General features: G+C 35.5%; 1 protein-coding gene across 5 annotated transcripts in view; it reads right to left on the bottom strand.

Moving 5' to 3' along the window:
* Positions 1-19,363, bottom strand: part of GALNT13 (polypeptide N-acetylgalactosaminyltransferase 13) — a 495,830-nt gene that overhangs the window by 216,288 nt on the left and 260,179 nt on the right. The gene's annotated exons all lie outside the window — the stretch shown is intronic.

A 19,363-nucleotide genomic window follows, 5' to 3' on the forward strand; every position in this document is an offset into this window, starting at 1 on the left:
CAGGACAAGAACAAACTTCATTTTAATGTCAATCTTTGTGTTCTAAAAAAGAATGTTTCCATGTCAGAAGAAAGGTTTCAAAAGTAGTGAATAGAGTTAGTGTCTGAAATCCAAGTCCTTTTTCTACATGCTGTAGGAAGAAATGAGTTATCATTGGAATCTATTACTGGAAAACACAAATAGAATTGCTTTTCATTCTCCAAGGAGAAATTACTGCAGTTGTGATTGTCAAATTATTATATTCTAAAGGTCACTCCTCTCTCAGATCTCAAATGGCACATTATGATTCCAATTTTAGAGAACAAAGTCAAATTCAAGCCAACAGTCAAAAGAAGTACCTATCTGTAAAACAAAACAGTTCAGTTAGGTGAAGTAACTAAGTCAAGGAGTTATTCTCATAAGAATCTTAATTTAAAAAGATACTGGCTTTGAACATAGTGATGAGAATGATTCACTCCTGACGACTAATATTAGAACTTGCTTTATTATTGTCATTAACACTAAAATAGTAGAATTCATAAGATATTCGAGCACAGAATTTTTATGAGATGAACTTTTGAAGAACTTTTACCACATGGTCATAATGTTAATGTCATTCAAGTTAAGATAACATTTGAGACCCTGGCTGGTGTGGCTCAATGGATTGATTGGGCACCAGCCTGTGAACCAAAGGGTCGCTGGTTCGATTCCTAGTCAGGGCACATGCCTGGGTTGCAGACCAGGTCCCCAGCAACGGGTATGCGAGAGGCAACCACACATTGATGTTCTTCTCCCTTTCTTTCTCACTCCCTTCCCCTTTCTCTAAAAATAAATAAATAAAATCTTTAAAAAAATAACATTTAATTCTTCAGAAATATATGTGTGTGTATATGTACACATATGCATATGTATTTTTAAGATCTGGAGTAAAGAAATGAACAAAAAATTAACTTAACAGCTAGAGGCCTAGAAGAAAATTATTTTAGAATTGCTGAGAGTATACTGGAAAGTTCTGGAAAGTAGGTAGTTATTTTCTTTGGTATATCATCAAGTAACTAGTTGCACCTTAGTCTTTTGAGCTCTGAGATTTTTACTAATCATAATATTTATTTTAGATATCTCATTCTACTTTGTAACCTCTATAGATTACCTCAAGTTCTGTCTTTAACTATACATTCAAACTTTTCATTTATGGCTGATGGATGACATTTTTACTTGGAACATATGGGAACACTCACTCATGGGGGATATGTTTAGTCAACATGACTGATACTTAATGAAGTGGATAAAGGCACATGCACCATAAAGAAACTCAGGCACCAGCCCATTCAGCATACTGTATCTAATTTTATAATTACAATTTTTATTATTTTTCTTAAAGTCATGGAATTAGCTTAAGTTTCAAGTTCCACAAACATAGGTTTGCCCTAGAGGTTGAGTATCATATATGCGAGATGTTTCCTTATTTTTCACTTACCAGAAATTAGCTTGCTGTTTGCTGAGGACCTTGTCTCAGTGTATGGGCATCTATTGGTCACATGTGCACACAGACCAAAGGGTTTAGCACTAAGTTTTCAGCAACCATAACTGTTGGCAATCCTCATTCCCAGACAGAGAGTGGCATTCTTCTACCTCAGCAGGGAGCAGGACCTGAACATGACACACTCAGGGCCAGACACCACAAAGCTAGGTTGGCACATGGACAGTTTCATTTCCCAAACAGCACCCAAAGCCATGGCCATCTGAAGACAGCTCAACTTGGAAGAGGACTAGGCTGAGGAGGCATAACTTCATTGTAATGAGAAACTGAAGTGGCTTATTTGTAAGAGAATTTGAAATAAGAAACCTTACTTGAGTTATGCTAGTTATGTGCAACATGGGTCCTCAAATGGCATTGCCTAAAAATATATATTGGTAGAAAAATTTGGATTTAGGTTATTTTTGTGAAATCAAAAGATTGTAAAAATGAAGACAGGTAAGGAAATTAAGAAGCAGGTTTTCGCACCATAATGCCAATCGTTTACCTTGGATAGAAATTTGGTAAAGTGACAATCATTTTTTTTGCCTTATCTTCTTCTTTGAAATGAAATTAGTTATAATGCCTATCTCATAAGGATGTTGGAAGGATCAAATGAATTGATACAAATAAAGCACTTGACACAGAACCTACATCATAGTAAACACACAATAAATGTTAATTATTATTATTACCATACTTATCACAATTATTAATATAAGTTTTAGGCCCTGGCTGGGTAGCTCATTTTGGTTAGAGCATTGTCCCAATATACCAGCATTGCACGGTTGATCTCTGGTCAGAGCACATACAAGGAGCTGATGTTTCTCTCTCTTTCTCTCTTTCACTCTGTCTCTCTCTCTCTCCCTCTGCTTCTCTGTCTCTCAAATCAATAAACAAAATAAAACAAGTTTTACAATTTAATAAGCAGATTAAAAATCAAAATCAAAGACAAACACTGAAAAGACATTTGAGCCATGGTGGTTAATTTTGATATGTCCAGACAGATATGGAGATATCTGAGGTGACTCCAGGTTTTCAAGTATCACTAATAGAGGCAAAATGTTGACTTTGATAGATGCAAAAAGATATGGAAATAAAAATATAAAATGTTCAACTTTGTAGCTCTAGTTATTCAAATATTAAATAGATAATGGGAAATCAACAACACACAATTATTAACAAAATTAGTATTACTGATGAAAAATATGTGTTTGGAAAGACTGCTTATGTTTAAGATGTGATAGGTAAAAGAACTCATGGAGGAGCCTTGAAAAGAATGCTGAGAGAATTTAGATAGGAGTTAAGATAAAGTGATTTCAAAGAAGGCTTAGTCAGCAGCACTTGGAAAAAAAGACAAAGACTCTGCTGGATTTCCCAGCAGGGAGGCCCTGGGAGACACCGGGAGACCCCAGTGTGAGGAATTTCAGTGGACAGTCTTGGGGACAGGCACCAGGTTACACTGGGTGGGTCAACAAGTAGACACAGTCAGTGACGACTTTTTCTGGAATTTGACTGTTAAGTAAAAGTGAGAAATAGTGCAACAACTGGAGGAGGATTTGAGGCCAAGCGGGGGTATAATTTTTGTATGTAGATTTATTAATCTGGTTGCTTATATGGTAGAAATAATGTACGATTGTTTCAGGCTGTGGAAAAGGTCAGTAGGGACAAAAAGTCTGAAGAGTGAGGAAAGAAATGTATTACTGTCACATTTCTGTTTATGGCTCACACTAGGATACTTAGGGAATCACCTCTTCACAGCCTTCAAGTAAACCAAGTAGATATAACCCTGGTTGAAGGTCAATGTCCCAGGCTGATTATGAAGACTCACTCCACTGATGAAAGTCCAAGCAGTCCCTGCTTGGGTTCACTGACATATTTGTGCATTTGACCTGTTGGTGTCCAGGTCTTTTGTCAAATTTGTATTGTTTCTATTTTCTGAAATCTGATATGTGATCCATCTGATATAAAATGCCCTCACAGCCTTATGCTGTGTCCTTGTTGAATATTCCCTGTTTTAATAGGTCTTTCTGGTCTTTCCTTTCAAGTATCCTAGACTCCTATAGCTTTGCTAGGATCTCTTTCCGGCAATTTTATATACTGCCAACTAAGTCCCGAGATGATTAAGTACACACAAAGAGACACTTTTCAAAATGTGTTAAAAACATTTTTTCTTAGAAGAATTTTTTTTTACTTTAAATATTTATAAATAGTTTTCATTTTCTATTGTTGTCTCTTTTCTTTTTTTATTTGCATAAGCATACATGTCTCTTAGAATCACAAACAATAAAAATTATTTTAATCTTAACATTGTATAGTTTTCATATTACTGGAATGCTAATTCCTCAGCAAGAAATTTTTTGATATATATTTTTAAAGCTTTGCATATATAAGGGAATTAGCATTAGCTGAGTCACAGAGGCCTATAAAATTCATGAGGATAACAACTGCTAGAACATGTGTATAATACTTTTTAATATCATTGAAATCAAGAGGTACATAAATTAGAATAGAACATATGACACATAAAATTAAAATGTAAACTTAAAAATGTTGATAGCCCTTTTCCCCACTAATTTACACATATATGTTTTCCCTTCAAGCACTCTAGACTGGCTTCTAAATGTACAGCCAGATGTAATCCCCTCCAGAAATAGTGCTTTGCTCAACCTTATCTTTCAAAATAAGAAGTTAAATGTGAGTTATGTGCTAAATACTGAGAATTTCATCACTGGAAACTGAAGTTTAAATTTTATTTGTTATTTGTCATGTTCTTTAAGGATTTCACAAGAGGTAAGGCAAGTGACATGGGTCTTTTTTATTAAATCTAAATAATATAAACTATAAGTCCTTTGTGAAGAAAGAAGCAATTTGAATAACAATAAAAAATAAAAATAAATGGAAGGTGTTTAATATAGCTACCATTATAAGGCTTTTAAAGAGGAGAAACAAGTTATTTTGCATTTTCTTCTTAATAAGTATAATCAATAACATTGGAAAATATATGGGAAATGGTTATTCTGAAAGTTGTACCTATATTAAATTACTGTGAATTAAAATTAAAGAGAAAGAGCTTCCTGTCAACATGGAGCTGTACATAAACACAGCTCACCTCCTCACACAACCACATAAAAATTACAACTAAGCTGTAGAAAAACCATCACTCAGAACTGTCAGAAATTGAGTTAAATGGAAGTCTGGCAACTATAGAATTAAAGAAACCACATCCATTCAGACTGGTAGGAGGGGCAGAGACATGGAGATGAAGAATTAGCTGGTCCCACACCCTCACTTAGTAGATAAAAATTCAGAAGGGACATCTTGGGAGCAAAGGGTTCCAGCCTCATACCAGGCGCCCCAGCCCAGGGTTTTAGGGCTAGGAAGATAAGTTCCCACAGTTTTTGACTACATAAACCAGGAGGACTGAGTTGGTGGAAGAAACTGCTGAAAGATTCTCAATCAGTTCCTCTTAAAGAATCTGCATATGGACTTATTCAGACTCAATCCCTCTGCATTCCAGCACCAGGGTAGCAGCTTGAAAGGCACCACTGGCATACAGGGAGAAACTGAAGTGTACAGCATCAGGTCAAGAGCTAGGGGACATGCTTCATAGCTTCTTAAAACCTCTCAAACAAGCAACAGCCAGCTGCAGCATGCCCCCAGCCCTCATACCTCTTGCTAAGTGTCCTCAGGCCCAGCACTAGCAGCAGCCAGCCTAGGTTCACAGCTTGGCTTAGCCCAAGAACCTCCAAGCCCAGAAGAAGTAGCAGTCATCTGAAGATTGCTTTGAAGCTTATATTGTTGGCCTGGGGCCAAACACAGGTGATGGTTGACCTTGGCCTGCACCACCTGGGAAACCTCAGAGCCCACGTACCCAGTGGACAGCTACAGACCATGTCAGAGCACCACCACCCTGTCCCTACATAGCTGTTCCATGAAGGGTAGAGGTTTGTTGTCAGTGGTCATAACCAGTCCTTGCAGCTGAATGGCCTAGCCAAATCTCTCCCATTGACCTGCCAACAGCAATCAAGGCTCAACTATAAGAGGAGGGAGTACTTATCCCACATAGAGGGCAAACCTTGAGTACCCAGCTTGGGTGACAGGGGAGGCTGTGCCACTGGACCCTGCAGAACACCTATGACATTAAGCCACACTACCAAGACAGGGAGTCAAAGCAGCTCTACCTAAAACAAACACAGGGTGGCTGCCAAAATAAGGAAACAAAGAAACATGGTCCAAATGAAAGAAGAAATCAAAACTTCAGAAAAAGAACTGAAGAAAACAAAGACAAGCAATCTATCAGATGCAGAGTTCTAAACACTGGTTATAAGGATGCTCAAAGAGCTTAGTGAGTACAACAGCTTAAAAAGATTCAGTCAGAAATGAAGTATACACTAATTGAAATAAAGAACAATTCACAGGGAATCAACAGGAGAGTAGATGAACTGAGAATCAAACCAATAATTTGGAACATAAAGAAGTGAAAAACAACCAATCAGAACAGCGAGAAGAAAAAAGAATCCAATAAAATGAAGATTGTGTAAGCAGTCTCAGGGACAACTTCTAGCATTCTAATATTTGCATCATAGGAGTGTCAGAAGCAGAAGAGAAAGAACAAAAAGTGGAAATCTATTTGAAAAAATAATGAAAGAAAACTTCCCTCATTTTGGTGAAGGAAATAAAATGCAAGTCCAAGAAACACAGAGAGTCCCAAACAAGATAGATGCAAAAAAGGCCCATTTCAAGACGCACCATAATTAAAATGCCAAAGATAAAGAGAGAATCTTAAAAGCAGCAAGAGAAAATAAGTTAATTAACTACAGGAGAGTCCCCATAAGACTGTCAGTTGATTTCTCTACAGAAACCTTGCAGTCTAGAAAGGATTGACAAGAAATATTCAAAGTCATGAAAAGCAACGACCTACAGCCAAGATTGTCCTACCCAGCAAAGCTATCATTTAGAATCAAAGGGCAGATAAAGAGCTTCCCAGACAAAAATAAACTAAAGTAGTTCATCATCACCAAACCATTATTATATGAAATGTTAAAGGCACTTATTTAAGAAAAAGAAGATCAAAACAATGAACAGTAAAATGTCAAAAAATACAAATCTATCAATAATTGAGTCTAAAAACAAACTAAACAGAGACAGAATAATGAATATGGGAAGTGGTTTAATGGTAGCCAGAAGGGAGGACGGTTTGGAGGAATGGGTGAAGAGTGAGGGGACTAAGAAGGCACAAAATTGCTGGTTACAGAGTAGCCATGGAGATGTAAAGTACAGTAAAGAAAATGCAGTAGCCAAAGAACTTATACACATGACTCATGGACATAAATAATGGTGTGGGGATTGCCTGAGGGAGTGGGGATGCTGGTAAAGATGGTAAATGGGGAAAAATTGGGACAACTGTAATACCATAATCAATAAAATATAATTTAGCTCTGGCTGGTGTGGCTCAGTAGATTGAGTGTTAGCCTGCAAACCAACAGGCACATGCCTGGGTTTCGGGCCAGGTACCCAGTAGGGGGTGCATAAGAGGCAACCACACATTGATGTTTCTCTCCCTCTTTTTCTCCCTCCTGCCTCTCTAAAAATAAATACATAAAATCTTTAAAAAATATATACATATAGTTTAAAAAAATAAAAATAAAATAAAGTGGAGCCCTATTGTAATATTTTGGAAAACCCTCATTTAATCTCATTTTAACAAATAGAAAGGTATTACTTAAAAGCTTATTTTTTAAAATAGAAGTCATTTGCATGGCAAATTCATAATTTATTACATAATCAGAAACACAATTAACAAAAAATTTGCTTCCTATGGAGGAAATGGATTCTATAAAGCAACTATATCTTCACTAACTTATTTTTAGTTTTAGTGTTTTGTTTAACCTAGTGTATACAAAGTGTTATCATTTTAACATATAATATAAACATTATTGAGATATTTTACATTATTTTAGCAGTTTCAAAAATCAGAGTTTAATTTACACATACAGCCCATCATAATTAGGTCTAGCCATGTTTCAAGTGTTTGATAGCCTAATGTGGACAGGAGCTACTCTATTTCACTAACTTCTTGAATTTTATTGGAAAAAAATACTCATATGCCAGTCAATCTTTATATCTAGAAAATGATGGACATGTAAATATTTAAGGAAAATGGCCCTGTAATATTCAGCTATGCAATATCAAAAGGTTTTAAGTCTGCCAGAATGAAACCCTTCAATCACACCTTCCACTGCCACAGTTCATAATGATAACATACTCTGAATCTAGACTTGAATGTCAAATTGTTAAAGAAAAACACTTCTTCAGTCTCCTCTACTGTCCATGCTCTACTTCACTTTTGTCACTTCTGATCACTAAATGTATAGTAGTTTTATACACATCAACCAACTCTGGGACACAGAGAGTGTCTTACAATTTAACTCACTTTTGACACTCTTTACTTGGAGTTAGTGCCAGAAACATAGGTTAAGAGCTCAGTCCCACAACACTGCCCACTCTCCACTTCACATGCCAATTGCAAATCCAGGTTGTTAACCTGTGCTTCTGACAGATTTGCTATAAATCAGAGGTTCCCACAACTCCTTCCTCAGGTTTGATTAATTTGCTAGAGCAGATCACCAAATTCAAGAAAATAGATTCAATGACCAATAGAATCTAGAGCTATTTATTATAAACAAATATAACACAAACTGCCAGATGAAAGAAATGGATAGGGCAAGGCATAGGGAAGGAGCATGGCATTTCCACGCTGTGTCAGAGAGTGCCATCGTCTCTGCATTCCCATGTGTTCACAGCCCGAAGGCTCTCCAATGCCTCCCTTTTGGTATTTATGGTGTCTTTATTACATAGGCCTGATTGATTATAAAATTAGCCATTGGTGATTAAATCTAATCACCAGTCTTTCTCCCCTCCATGCAGGTCATGGAATCTCCTGAAAGTTGTAACCCCCTTCTCGATCTAGGTAAGATGTTCTTCTCTTCAACTTCTCTCTCCACATATGGTTGCAGAATTAGCCCCAGAAACTTTTGATGTTTTTATATACCCAGCCTAGCAATACTTCTGAAAGCTAGGGCGTTTACCCAAATAGACCAAATTAAAGTTGAGTGAGTGATCTCATAGGTCATCTTTAGTCAAGTCATGTGCCATTACTGAGTCTAACACTGTGGCTAGGGTAGCAGGCTACTCTTAAGGGAACACCCATCACAAGCCCAACCTTCAAGGTAGGAAGTTAGAAGCAATTCCACTTCATTCCCATAGACTGATAATAGGGAAAAGATGATTCCCCTAATTATGATCTAAAATAATGTTATTTTAATAAGATGGGGTTGAGGTGAGAGGCAAAAAACAATAGCTCCACAAGCAGGGTCTACATGTTTTGATGAAAAGGTAGTGTTTGATTACAAGGTAAACCATGTAACACATGATGAGAGTATAAACTAAGGAGATGGAGAATTAGTGCTGAATTCAAGACAAACTTAGAACAAGGGCAAAGACTGGACAGCATTTGATGAAGGAATGGCTGTATTTTATACAAGAACAGGAAAAAAAGGAAAAATTGGTAGGGCCTGGTCTTAGTGAATAATCTGAATTCTAGAGCCAGTCATTGAGAAAAAAATACTATTTTGGATTCATAAATATAATTGATAAATTATATAATGCTATCAGTGAATACTCCAGTATGCAGGTGGACCTCAAGAGAGATCTGAACAAATGGAAGTAAAAATTATTTAAATGAATGAGATAAAACAGAAAAATTTATGTAGTGAAAAGGAGGAAAATATATTGAGGAATGGAACAGATGGGAAGAAGAGAGGTACCTGAGGGTGGCTATTACTCTAATTCTTCTTTTGTTATTAGAAAAAAATGGAACATGTGAATAATTTTAAGCAAATGTAAAATAAAAACTAATAAATAACTGGGACTTATCTTGTTTTTTAAAGATGATCTGTATTTTTATAAAAATATGATTTTCTACTCTCTTCTGTCAGAGAAAGGGCTCCCAAAGTTCACTGCCAGCCACCATCTGCTACTGGCATACCAATATGTAAATTCTCACTTTCTGCTTTGGGTCTACTCCTTCTTTCCATCCACTGCTAAGTAAAATTCTCCTTTTCCTACCCCCTTCATTCCAAATAACCACCCACCTATCTCATTTCCCATATCATTCCCAATACTGTTCTCTATATTCTAGTCTAGTATCTGTTAGATATCTGTCTTATTAATTTAAATCTGACTTTGTGATAGTTTATAAATTTATATCTACAACCTGCTTTCTGCTAATGTATCTGCAACATTTACTTTCAAATTCAAAGCCATTTGATTCAACTTCAACATAAAGAAAATTAATTTTTTACAACTAAATCCATAATTTTTCACCTTTAGAGCAGATGTAACCATTCTTCCTCTTTAAACCAAAGAATTTTTTTAAATTACTGACTCAGTCCTTTGATTTTAACATCTAAAGTGAACATTATACTTTCTGTACATTAGAAGACCACAGAATATTTTATATTTATCTATTATATTCAACTCTTTTGATTAATAAAATGTATGTATCTGAGCAAAAAAAAATATGGAAAGGAATGTGCACAATTCTCAATAATAATTGTATTACATTGAAAGGATTATATCACCTTCATTTGTAACCTACCTCTTATCCACTCTAATGAATTATTTTTCTAGCCATTAGTAGATTCTACTGACTTAAAAAAAAAGAATAAGGGCAGGGGAGTAAGTAAAGAATAAAAGCTTAAAATGTCTGCTTTATTGCCTATCTTCAAAATGCTATCCCTACCCCAAAACCTTTTGTATGCTTTCAGAGGCAAAGATTCTTGAAAATTCCTTATACTGTGTCTATTTCTTCAATTCTCATTCTTTAAAAAACCCAATTCAGTCTTGCTTCTAGCATCTTAGCAAAATTGCTAATTGAATTCTCTCCAGTTGCTTTGGAGAGAAATCATGTGCTACTCTTCCAATTGCTTTGGAGAGAATCACCAATGACATGCATTTTTCCAAACTCATTGAACATTTTAAAGTCATTACTTTGGGAGATTTCTTGATTTCTCAACCTACCACTCTTTTCTCCTGCCTTTCTAAATCAACCCCTCTCTCTCTCCCTCTCATTCATCCTATCATTCTAATCATTTCTCCTCAGTTTACTTTTCTAGATTTTCCTCCTTCAGCTTTCAGCCTCTAAATGTCCTCAATGAATCCACTACTCCCTTCCTATTTTCACTTCAGGATATCCTGGATATCCAGGATATCCAGGACCTTGGCTTTAAATATCATGTATATACCAATGACACATCTATATCAAGCCCTGATCTCTTCTCTGGGGTATCGACTTGCTATACCCCTTGAATGTCTGTCTCATAGACATCACAAATTAACACATCCAAAATCAAACTATCAATCCTGCTACTCTTCTAGTTTTAAGCACCTCTATAAATGGTGCCCACATCCATTAAGTTATTTAGGCTGGAAACCTAAAGGACATTTCTAATACTGACCCCCACCTTCAGTCTGTCAACTCTACTTCCTAAATATATCTTGAATCTGTCTTCTATTTCTATTATCACCAAAGCTTCTTAGTTCACACCATCATATTTACTTTACCAGTACTAGAAAAAACAGCCTTCTACATGGTTTCCCTGCTACCATATTTGCCCAATTCCAATCCACTGTTTCTATAAACCATTCAAAACAATATTTGTAAAATGAAATTAAGATTATATTTTCCACTGTGAAATCATTAAATAGCCCTCATTACAGGTACATGAAATACAAACTCCTTAGCATGGCCCTCAAGACCTTGCATAATATGAACCTCATTCTCAAACTACATTGTCTCACTTCTTTCAATAGCTTATATGTGTAGGTTACTGGCCTTTGTTCAGTTCCTCAAATATGCCAAGGTCGTTCCAACTCAAGGCATGTTCTTCTCTTTCATGGTAGTTTTATTATCCATTTTCATCTGGCCAGATGTTGTCATTCTACTGTCTTCAAAACATATATTCATCCTCCAAAATGCCATAAATACATAATACATCAAATATGTATTTCTCAAAGAAGTGGGCCACTTCACAAATTATTCTATATCACAATATTCTGCTTTTTTCTCCATTGTAGTTATCACAAAATATAGTTGCAGATCTATTTTATGACAATGATTTATCAGCTATTTTCTAAACTGTATGCTTCACTGGGACAGAGTCTTAACTAGAACAACTCCTTTGTCCTCTAAGAATCTAGCAACTTGCTGGGCATATATGTTCAATAAATAAATTCATAAAATGTTATAATTTAAAATGCACTTTATACCTTATCAACCAAATGTTAGTGACATTTCCCAATAACTAAAAATTCACAAATATGGGGAAAATTCAAAATAGGAAAAAGATTATATCAACACTATTATAAAGATAAATGACCTAAATCTTCAAGGAATTTCAATGCTCTAAATTTTTTAAATGAACATAACAGAAATTTAGAATACAGAAAAAATGTATGACATTCTAGTGTAAAACTACAGCAGAAGGTTGATATAAAAATCATCTTTCAAGAAGTTTAAATTTACTGATTTTGTAACTAGAGATATATAAACACACATAATTAAAATTCAAGAAACATGCAATGATCTCTCTGAGATAATACCCAAATAAAGTACTGCGCATGTAAGACAACTTTGGAAAGGTTGGATATTTTTTCTAAAACTTTTTACTGGAAACAAACTTTCTAGCAGATTTTAGAGATTAACATCAGTCAGCATTATGTAAATGATAGGAACAGATATCAAGTGCTAAAATAGTAACAAACGTGTTAGAACTTAGAAGAAAAAAATCTAGCAGAAGTAATGAAAACTGAGTGCAATTCAGTAACATAGACCCTAATGTATAGATCTGGTAAGAAGTTATTAACCTTTGGTCCATCTTTTGGGTCCTATTCCCTAAAATTAAATGGAAAAAGTTTGTATTTATTTGCATTTTGCTTGGGAGAAAAGAATCTTAACTTTTGTTAAATTCTCCACTGAGGTTTGTGACCTTTTAAAAATAGGTCAACAACAACCATAACCACAAAACCCATGAATCCTCAGATTTTTTTAGATTATAATTATTTAGTAATCTTTCTGGTAGATGTATGGAGAATAGATTTGATGGAGATGATACTGGAGAAAAAAAATAACAGGAGAATGTTAAAGTCATCCAGGTAAGAGATAATACTGCCCTAAAATAGGACATGGTATCAGAGATGAGGACGATGAACAATTATATATAAATCCCGATGCCTGATTCTGCATGCTGAAGTAGCCCTTGTTCTTGACCTTAGACTTATTCCTTAACTTCAAAAGCCACTTCCTCTTTCAACCCTGGACAAATGTGATACTAAACCTAGAATGCTTAGAAGGTTATCCATGCCTGAATAAGCAAACTTCTTTAAAACCACAGTCACTCAACTCAAGAAAATTTTATAGGAAAGTTTTAACTTACTGAATTTGCCTTATAGTAAATAAACAACAAACATAAAAATTACAAATGTCCCAAAAAGTGAAGACAAAGCTTATAAATAGAAGAGGCCATGCAAAAAGGCACTTAAGATAAAACTGAATAAAATATAAAGAAACTTAAAGAAATGGATTTTTTTTAATACTAAAGTTGGGTGTTTCCCAAAATTTTGGAAACAATCTCTAGAGTTTTCAGGCAATGGAGGCAGAAAGGAAAATGAGTCACTGAGTCACTTATGTTACTGAATATATTCAAATTACTAACATTTCAACATGTGATTCATTTATTACCTAGAAAATTTATACTTTTTTTACTAAATCTGCATATATATTTTATACTTACAGCACATCTCAGTTTGGATTAGCAACATTCCATGTGTTCAGTAGCTTCAGGTTGCTAGTGGCTACCATATTAGAAAACACAGGTATGAAATGCAGAAAAACTATACATTTTAAAGAGGAAAACAATTTCCTTTAGACAAAAATGTATGAGAATACTATAATTTAGCCACTCATTTAATGAGTAGCAATTTTATATGATCATTTAACAAATAGTGTTAAGCCCTTCACAAATTAAAAGCCCTGTGTCAAGGCAACACTCAGATGATTTAGAAAGGATCCTGTCTACACGGTGATTATAGATTAGCAGCGTGGCATCTCCATCCATCCACCCACCCCTCATTCATCTGCATAGATGAAATATGTGTAGACATGTAAATAAATAATTACCATATGACATGATAAATGTTAAGATGGAAGCCACTAACTTCTCACGAAGAGGAGAGAACTGACACAAGGTGAACCTCCACAGGATAAATGTACTAACACAGGCAAAGGCACAGATCACAAAATAGTATGTTATGTCTGACACTATTCATAGTTTTATGTGACAAGGTAGTAGGCATCACAAGGGGAAAGTAGCAGGAATGAAGGTAGAAATAAAAAACTATAAAATGCCTGTAGGTCTTACTCAAGTATTTTGACTTTATCTTATAGATTTGGGGAACTGTGAAAGTCCATCATCTTAATGGTTTAACATTTTAACTTTGTGGAAGATTTAAGTATGTGGAAAATGAATTACAGTGAGGTCAAAACTGAGTAAATAACTATTATTATAATATTGTAATTGGGAGTTTAAAAGAAAGAAAACATACTAAAGGCCTCTCAAAATTCAGGGAATTTTTGAATGAAAAAAAGAAAGTCAAGTCAAGAATCCAAGTTATTATGCATTGATATAATATTATTATATTTATTCAATGAATATTTATTATGTACCTACAATATTAAAAAATACTTTCTAGGGTGAGGAATATGGTAATACTAAGACAAAATCTTACATTTTATGGGGAGCAAGTTTTAATTAAATCAATATGCAATTTAAAATATTTAAGTTATTGAAACCATTAAATAGGATAAAGAAGTGAGAGTGAGAGTGGAATGGTGGTGCTATAGTTAAGCTGATTAGAGAAGAGCTATCAGAGGTGGCTAATGTCTGAACATAGACTTGATAAATGAGGAGTCAGTCAGAGGTCAAGTGCCTCAGAGGAGAGCAAAGGGCAGTGGCCCAGAAAGGATGAGCTTAAATGTTCAAAGAAGAGAATTATGGCCTGTGTGTATGGGCTTGTGGAATGCGATACAAGTATATGTGTGGTAGACAAGGTGAGCAGAAGCCTTATTAATGATAGCCTAGTAAGTAAAGTAAATCTTTTACATTTTCTTTATTGAAATCAGAATCTAATGGGGAGTCATGACTGAGGTAGTGGCAGTATCATTCTTAATTTTTACTAAGTCCCCTCTTGCTGTTCTGTGGAAAATGAATGGGAGATAAGCAACAATGGAAACAGCAGTGATGTAGGATGGCAGCCTAGGAGTCTGGGAGAAGTTAATTAGTCTACTTTCTCTTCATATTCCAAATGGCTGAAAACATATTCCTTAGTACTTCCAAATATATCAGTAATCTCATTTGATGACCACAGATTGTTCAGGACACATTGTGGAGCTGGAAGAATAAGTGGTTGAGATAGTTGGAGAGTAAATTGAAGTGGAGTGTGAATAAAAGGAAATTATCCAGAAAGAGTCCTGAAGTTTCTTCCAAAGCACTAGGCAAAAGTTGTTCCCACTTACCCTGGAGGAGGAGCAGATGGAGGGGTACCCTAGGGATCAGGAGCTAGGGTGAACCTTCAGGCTTCTAGTGTGAATGACTTTAAAAGGAATTACAAGACCAGAAGGAGGTTTAGTGCCAAAGGGAAAATTGTATATATATATGACATGAGACATGTCATAGAAAAGACATTTCAGTTACAACTGAGAACGCATGTTCTGAGAGCTTGGTAGTAAGGCTTTCAACCTTGATAAATTGAGAGCTTCCTATTGCAGAATATTAATAACTTTTAATCATCCAGAGGTGTAACATGAAGAGAACTGGACGTGAACAGGGAGGAATGTAAAACACTCCCATTTATTCCATCATCTTCTGTCAAGGCTGCTCAAGGCAGAAATGGCTGACTGGGTATGAGTACTGATCATGAATTTCATTATATTTATCCCCACCCCCAACTGTGTTATTTTAAGTTATAAGTTCTGAGAGACTTTTTGTGTGGGGGCCAGTCGTAGCTTGAGAACAAAAGTGCAGACTAGAAAATGTAAGGAATGTACATTTTCACCAGCGGGTATGCGAACCTCAGGTCAACGGCTTCCAGGCACCATGGCATTGACTGACTGAATCATAATCACCCAAACTGCATACTAAAAGTCATTATGTTTCTCCCCAGGCCTCCTGTAGAAAACATCTAATGGTAGGCTCAGGATACTGCATTTTTATTAATTTCCCTTGGTGACCCTGATGAACATTTAGGTTGAAACAACTAATGGTGGTCAAGTGGGATTGCTGACATATACTTTGAAGCACTAAGGGATGTGGTTTTAGCCATTTTAAATATCAAAGGAGAGTATATTTTAAATAGAAACAAATATATATTATATATAATATATAAATAAATACATATAATATATATAAAGCTTCTTTATGTGTGTGTATATATATAATGGTGGTAAAAATGGATAGAATTATAGGGACATTAGTAAACATTTCAGTTCATAAAATTTCCATCAGAGATGAAGGCTTGGACCATAGTATTGCCCATCAGGTAGTCGAGAAAATGCCAGAACTTTCTCAGGCTAATAATCTTATTTATTATATGGTTTTAAGTTACTCTGGGCTTCCTGGTCCATGGTTGAAGAGGATACAGAGAGCAATAATCCTAATCTGTAAAGTGACCACCTACAGGACCTGTAGTAAAAAAAAATTTCCTATTGTTGCTCTATTACCGTTGCTCCAATTTCCCTCATTTCTCTCCCTCACTGCCACAGTCAATCCCCAAGCTGTCGTCCATGTCCATGGGTCATTTATACCTATTCATTGATTAGACCTTTCCCTGTCTTTCACCCCTTTTCCCCTGTCCCCTCCCCTCTGGCCCCTGTCAGTCTCTTGTTTCCATGTCTCTGGTTCTATTTTGCTCATTTGCTTGTTTTGTTCATTAGTTTCACCTTATAGGTGAGATCATATGGTATTCATCTTTCACCTCCTGGCTTATATTAAAAAAATATTTTACTTCCATTCATGTTTATATTAATCCAAAAGTAGAGTTGTGTCCTCAAGGACATTCAGAGAAGTAATGTTTCCTGAAAAACAGACTTTTATTCAGGGAACATACAGTACTTACTATATGAAGTTAAAATACATACAAAGTTTAGCTGAAATACTACTCTACTGGGGTTTTCCTGACCACCTTAAATTAGCCCCTTCATATGAACAGCAGTTTTTCTTTTCTCTACTACAGATGCACCATTAGCTCTTTATATATGTCAGCATTATTCTTCAGTCAAATAGTTATCTGTCTTCCCTGCTAGATACAGAGTGACCTCTCCTGCAGTCAGACATACAGAAAGTGTTTAATAAAAGTATCCTGAGTGAATTAAATCTAATACTAAGCAGTATAAGCACTATAAATGCCAGAGGTTACTTTCCCTGATACAACTTAGTTGTGAAAATGTGATTTTCGAGAGGCAAATGTGAAACAGCAATAACAAAATTCAGTGAATCTCTCAGAGTCTTTGAGATGTCAAGGACAAATTGCAGATGGCACCAGTATCTTTCAGTATGAGTCACTCTAACTGAACAAGAACTTAGATGAAGGAAGAGCAGTCCCAGCCAAAACAATCTTTTTGGTCTTACCAGTTCAAATAGCTGCCAATTTTGTAAGAAAGAAGCAAGGAATTTTCAAATACACACTCTTACGGCAAAAACTATTTCACTTGACTTTTACCATTATCTGAACACCAATGAAGATAAAGGAAGCCTGGAAAGGAGCAGATAACAAAGGATGCTTTAAAAAGTGTGATCTAAAGAACATGTTATGGTCTATAATTTTGATTGTTTCTGTATGTTACAATGGAAAAATTACAAGCCCTGGCTGGCGTAGCTCAGTGGATTGAGTGCAGGCTGGGAACCAAAGTGTCCCAGGTTCGATTCCCAGCCAGGGTACATTCCTGGGTTGCAGGCCATAACCCCCAGCAACCGCACATTGATGTTTCTCTCTCCCTCCCCCCACCTCTCTCCTTCCCTCCCTAAAAATAAATAAAAATAAAATATTAAAAAAAAAAGAAAAATTACCTCAGCCCCTTTGGAATAGTTATTTGAGGGACGCCATCCCACATCCCTCTAAATAAACTCAGAGAGTGAAGATTTACATGTGTGCCATCAGCACTAACTAATGCCTTCCGTGTTGACTGCTAATAGGTGTGGGACAGTTTTCAATGCCATGCTTTGCAGAGCAGGTAACAGAAACACTGGTTTCAGGGCTTCTTTCTTGCATTGAATTTCTGTCAAGGCAGCAACAGTAACAAATCAGACAAAGCTTGTAAGACATGCCAGGATTTAAAAATGCATCTAGAGAGAATTATGCTCCCACACTGTCATCAATATACATGCATGCAAGACTTTTTCTACCATCTCTGTTAACTATGGATATTTTAATTTCATCACTGTGCCATCATTCAGATTATATTATGAATGCCTATGACAACTCTTCATAGGCTGTGATTCCAGTTAGCCAGCTGCACTTGATAATGGTGCTCACAAACTGACACAGCATGCTATTTACACATATGGCAACCCACATGACTGCACACACACACAACACACATGTGACTTTTGGTGTAAGAACTGATAACATTTCAAAGGATCTTTATTAAAACTCACTATATTGTTTTGTAATTGGGTTGTATTTTATGAGAAAAACAAAATTATGTAGGATGCTAAACTTTCTAGTCTAGCTCCTAAAGTCTTTTTAGTTCACAATATAACTAAAAAGATGAATGTCATCATCATATATATTAGCCAAATTTTATAGCACAGCCTTCATGGACAATGCATTTAAAGGCAATGTAGTGGCATCCCCTGCCCCCCATTCCTCCTACCATACACTCACCAGACCTCACATTTGTATCTGTGGTGAGATCCTCTTCATAGTTACCACACTCACCCCATAAGTAAAGCAGCAAAAGCTTTTCATTGAAAGTAAAGGAGATAAGAAATAGTATGCTTCAGGCATGTTAAATAATAATATGAAAAGATAACATCTAATTTTATGTTCACTGTTTAATACATCATTTTCATTCCTAAAATAAAAGCTTAAAGGGATAACAATTTATAGAAATGTAATGCCTTAATATTTAAGTTTCTTAGAGTTAATCCCTCTTCCCTACTCCCCACCAAACAAATGTCTTGCCAGTGGAAATAATTCTAAGTATGTTGAAGATATAATTTCTGAAGCGTCTAATTGGAATATGGCAACTGTGCATCTCTGGTATTCTTGCTCTGCAATTATGAGATCAAGGACAAAATGCATATCTGAATAATGTATTATGCTTTCCATCCAAGCCTTGATTATTACAGTCTTACAGAGTTTAGATAAAAGATTCCTTACCCTGGGGTAAAAGAAAAAAAATCTGTCTTTGGAATTCAAAAAGAGACACATTCCAAAATTAGATTTTGAAAAATTGCAGAGTCTCTGCATTTTAATAGTATTACAATCCCTAGTTTTATGTCCCTGATGGAATTTTATGACAAAATTATAAGACTGATTATTTTTGCACTAATAAAAATTTGAACATACACATAAGCAAAAATTACTCCATTCAGACATAATTTACTTAGCTTCCATTTGTTAAATTACTGTAAAACCCTCTCACTAACTGCCTTGTCTCACAAATAAATTGCATGAAAGTAAAAAATCAGATTTATGAAACCACTGTGATATTGGATGGAAAAAGAAAAGTGACTAAATCTCAAGCTC

This window comes from Phyllostomus hastatus, unplaced genomic scaffold, assembly GCF_019186645.2.
Source record: "Phyllostomus hastatus isolate PE091 unplaced genomic scaffold, TTU_PhHast_1.1 phas_contig_1, whole genome shotgun sequence".
In the NCBI taxonomy this organism is placed as follows: domain Eukaryota; kingdom Metazoa; phylum Chordata; class Mammalia; order Chiroptera; family Phyllostomidae; genus Phyllostomus; species Phyllostomus hastatus.